Here is a 5,347-nt window from a genome sequence, read left to right on the forward strand (position 1 = left end):
GAGCACCTCTTCTCTTTGCAACAGGAAACGGATGAGAGTGCTGCATGATTTGGGGGATAACTGCCAGAGGAGGAATCTGGATTACTGAAGTTGAGTAAACGGTTAATTGGCAATGAGGCAGCACAGTGAGGACTTAGGAGAGACAGACCCTTTGGTGTCAGACAGAGAGAAGTTGAAGTCCTGAATCTGTCACTTAGTTGTTTAGCCCTTCAAATACGTTATTTAGCCCCATTCAACTTCATTTCTTCGTTTATTAAAAATAGGAAAGTGTCAGCCATCTAGGATGGTTGTAAGGGTTAAAGAGATAATTTGAAAGCTAAACACTGAAATATTAGCTATTATTATTATTACATGTGTACATTGACACCCAAAGATAACCAGTGTTGTATAGTAGTTATTTTTAGTTGTTAAAGAGATAATGGTGTGTCACTACATAGTTACTTCCTTAACTGATTTCATGAAACAGGCCTTTCTGAATCCCTTTCACGGTACTTAAAAAGTTCATTGTCTTCAGTTAAGACAAATCCTTCTTAGATTATTAAGGCCTAGGTTGGAAGAAAGTGTTTGCCAAAGAAGTCTAAAATGTACACCTTTCACAGATTCCTACCTGGGAGAATCCGTGCAACCAAATCTTTTCTTCACTGCTAATCCTGTCCTACTTATCCCATCATGGTTTCTGTAATGGCCATGGCCAGCCTGGGTGAACAGGCCTTGTTTAGGCTCCCAGAAGCCAAGGGCAGGAAGGAAACGAAGTTCTGTGCTTTTCTTCTGGGAGGGATCTGCAGAGCTTAGACGGTCACCTTAGTCAGCAGGTCTCACTTTGAGAACCTCCAAGACCTTTTTGGGTGGGCAAGAGGGAGGACACCTACAAGGTCAAAACTATTTTTATAATAGTACTGGGTATTCATTTCTGTTCCCTCACAAGTGTATGGTGGGGCTTTTCAGACACTGCATGTTGTGTGATGATGTTGTATAATGAACATTGGTCGAAAATCTGCGTTTAGTCAGTGGTCACTTCCAGTGACCAGTGCTTGGTGTTGCAAAAGCATGCATGGGGAAAGATCCATCCAGAATGCAAGTCAAACCAATGAATTTTAATAGAACAGAGCACAAAGCGTTCATTGATAAGTTTCAGATTCCACTTTGCTACCACCCTTTAAGAAACTAGCCCTTGTCGAGTTTTGGTGTAGCATGAAAGAAGAATTTCCACCATTAGCTGAAAATGAAGCCCAGATTCTCTCCCTGTGTTGCAGCCAAACAACATATCACAGCAAATTGAATTCAGAGGCACATTTGAGAATTTAACTGTTTTCTGTTAAGTCAGACATTAAAGAGATGTGCAGAAACGTAAATCAGTGCCACTCTTCTCATTAACTTTTTGTTTTGAAAAAAATATGGTTATTTTGCTATTTTATGTAACATGCAATGGGTATATTGTTACTTAAGCTAAATGAATTAATACATATTTTAAAATTCAGTTTTCATTTCTAATATAACTATCATTAAATGTAATCTATGTAATTGAAAGGGCTTTGGGGTCCTCAGTGCATTTTAGGGGTGTAAAGGGGACTTTGGGACTAAAAACTTAGAGAACCACTGGCCTAGTGTATTGTTCACCAGGGTGTATACTGGTCAGTGCATGTCTACTGATTGCTTATTTCTTCTGGAAAAAGGTATTCTGTGTTCAAATGTATTTTGAGCCAAGATGCATGCTTTCTCCCCTCTTAGAGATTTACCATACATATTAATAAACCAGAGTCCCTCAAAGGTGTTTCCCAAATTTATTCCAACCTTTTATTCTCCTTTTTATTTTTAGGGTAACATAATGTTCCACAATGGAATCTATCAGCCCATTAAACCACACTGGCTAAAATATGATATGTGTTACCCTCTCCCCATTTTTCAAAAATAAAAAGCAATTCTTATCAGGTACTTTCCTTGAAATTCATACTTTATTTAGAGGAAGGTCCATGGAAATTTACCACCTCATCTGATTGCCTCTCTTTTCCTCTCTTTTTAAAAAGAAAACTACTCATACTTTGTTGTATTGTACTATTTTGCTTATAATCTTTGAAGCTGTTTTTAACTTCTGTTTCCAAACTCATATGTTTTTAAACTCTATTTTAAACATTTTTCTGTGTTAATTAGGACACATCTGTTCCTTGTTTCCTAAGACAAAGTAATCTCATCCCCACACAAATTGTCCAAATTGCACGTTAAGTCCCGGCTGCCTAGCTGTGGAGCTATTACTACTGTTTGGTATTTTTAAATGGCAAAAGATACCTTTGGAGATGCATCACATGCCTTTATAAAACATAGTCGGTTTTTGTAACAGAAAGATTTGTAAATGGCAGTGGGTTTTGTATTTTTTTTTTATGACTTTTCCTTTCCAGTTCTTTGGCTTCCATTGGTTTTGGGCACAATCCTAACAGTTAAAACAAAAGAAAAATATTCCACAGTGTGGATGGGGAACATGTTGCTGGCTGCTACTTGATGGGCGTTTTCCTCCTAAAAAATAAGAATGATGGATTAACCAGCAACAGCCCTTTCCGACGACAGTGCCATTCTAAATTTGCATTGAGGCAGACATGCGGAGATCATTTCTTTCTCTTTCTGTATTTCACATGTCTGTGTCAGGGGAAGAATGGAAAAGTCTTAATTTGTTATAATAATTAAAGGGACAACAGCCTTTGTATTTTATACAGTTCAAGAGCTTTTGTTTTTTTATATTCCGGTCTTGCCAGTTCCTACTTAAAAACTTAATATTGTTGGCATCCTTGGTGACTTTCTGTTGTGAACTGAAAACTGATTTTCCCTTATTATTTAAAAAATTCAAGCAGAATTTACTGTGACTGTCTTATTCAGTATCTTGTGTTTTTCCCTACCACTTAGTAGTTTGAGGGAGAACTCTTTACGTGTGCAAAAGAACCACATTCAGTCTATAGGAATATATTAGAGCGTCAGCAAACTGTGCTGGAAATTCTTTGATAATTAAATCAGCCAGGTTAACCAGACTGAGATTACTCTTCACACAGCAAGAGGCTGTTCTTCCATCTTCTTTGACAGTTGAGTATAGATTGTAGTGTATTTGGGATATCAAAAATTGAAGAATTGTAAAGCTATGTGGCAGCTTAAGAAATGTGGTAAAAATGCATATGGGCCATTGATTGTATGAACTATGTCGTGTTAGCACGTTTTCCAGTAGAAAGTCAAATTTCAGGTATGCACATTCAAAGTAGGAGAATAGGTTATTCTAGAAGCGTCTTAAAAAAATTTTTTTTTATACATCTTTATTGGAGTATAATTGCTTTACAATGGTGTGTTAGTTTCTGCTTTATAACAAAGTGAATCAGCTATACATATACATATATCCCCATATCTCCTCCCTCTTGCGTCTCCTTCCCACCCTCCCTATCCCACCCCTCTAGGTGGTCACAAAGCACCGAGCTGATCTCCTTGTGCTGTGCGGCTGCTTCCCGTTAGCTATCTGTTTTACTCTAGACAGGTCTTGACATGCGGTCATTAAGAGCTGAAGCTCTGGAGTCAGATGATCTGAGTTTGTTTCTTACCTCCATCCCATATGTGTGGTGTTGGGCAAGTGATGTAACTTCTCTGTGACTCAGTTTCTCCAACTGTAAAAAGTCATCTAAAATTTCTAGACAGTGCCTTGCACATTGTAACTGTCTTAGTTATCTATTGCTATGTAACAAATTACCCTAAAACTTGGTGACTTAAAACAGCAAATACTTAACGATCTCACCTTTCCATGAGTAAGAATCAGGGTACCTCTTACATGGGCGTCTCTGCCTCAAGACCTTTCGTGAGGTTACGGTCAAGCCGTTAGCCCAGGCTACAGTCTCATCTGAAGGATGGGGGCGGGGTGTGTGCACTTGGGATCTGCTTCCAAGTTCACTTACACAGATGGCAGCAGGCCACGTGGGCCCCTGCACAGGATGGCCTCACAGTCTGGCAGTTGTCTTCCCCCAGAGTGAGTAATCCAGGAGAGAATGCAAGAGGTCACGATGGAAGCCACAGTCTTTTTGGAGCCTCATCTTGGAAATGACGTTCCATTACCACTGCCCCACTCTGTTTGCCAGAAGTGCTCAATCCAGTCCATACTCATGGGGGGAGGATTATACAAGGGCGTGAATATCAAGAGGTAGGATCACAGGGAACCATCTTGGAGGCTGCCTATAACAGTAACTCATGCTTTCACTTGTATCTTCTATCCACATGTCGGTGAATTCCAATGTATCCGTCCATGGGTCTACCTGATACCTCACTAGGATGTCTAATAGGCATCTTAAGCTTAATAGGGAAAAATGGGCCTCCCCAACACCTGCTTTTTCCAGGTTTTTAGATCTTGATGAATGGCAGCTCCATTCTTAGAGATGATTGGGTCAAAAATTTGGAAAGATCCTTTACTCTTTTCTTTCTCTTATATCATTTGTCAACTTGACCTTCAAAATAAATCCAGAATCTCACCAGTTCTCATAACCTCCTCCCCCAGTATCACCACGTTGGTCCATGTATTGTCTCACCTGAATTTTTGCAGTAGCCTAAGTGGGCCCTGTTTTCAACCTTGTCCCATTATAATCTATTCTTCACACAACAGACAGAAAGATCCCTTAAAACATAAGGCAGATCATTATCTTGCTCGTTCAGGATTCTCTGGTGTCTTCCCATTTTACTTAAAGTAGAAAGCCAAAGTCTTTACAATGGCCTACAAGGCCGTTTGTGGTTATAACATTATTTTTTTGTATCTTATTTTATAAAATGATATAAATATGTATAATAAATGCTGTATAAATGTATGTCTGTGTAAACACATGTTCATATGTTTAATTTATCTAGAATTTATTTTCTGAATGGTGTAGGGGAGGGATCTGACTCTTTCCAGATGGAAAGCTAACTTGCCCAGCACTATTTATGGATTAGAACACTAATTCCCCAATGAGGGGTTATTCCACCATGAACCCATTACTCTCTTTCTATGCAATCTGTGTCTAATTGTTGGATTTGAGGATAAAAATGAATTTTAATAAATCATATAAGATAAAATTGTGTTTGTAGAGATTATTTGATATGGTATACTCAGTTGCATATAAAAACAACTTGAATTATCACTGAGAATTCATTATGGAGAATACTTATGTCCCTTTATTTGATAGATAAGGAACTAATTCTACTTAGGAGATTGTGACTTAAATGTAAAAATCCACTTAGCTGCAAAACTAAGATTAAAAAAAAAAAAAAAACCTCAAGGCTTTTAGACCACGGCTTTTTTTTTTTTTTTTTTTTTTTGCGGTACGCTGGCCTCTCACCGCTGTGGCCTCTCCTGTTGCGG

Source organism: Physeter macrocephalus, chromosome 18 (genome assembly GCF_002837175.3).
Source record: "Physeter macrocephalus isolate SW-GA chromosome 18, ASM283717v5, whole genome shotgun sequence".
NCBI classification, from domain to species: Eukaryota; Metazoa; Chordata; class Mammalia; order Artiodactyla; family Physeteridae; genus Physeter; species Physeter macrocephalus.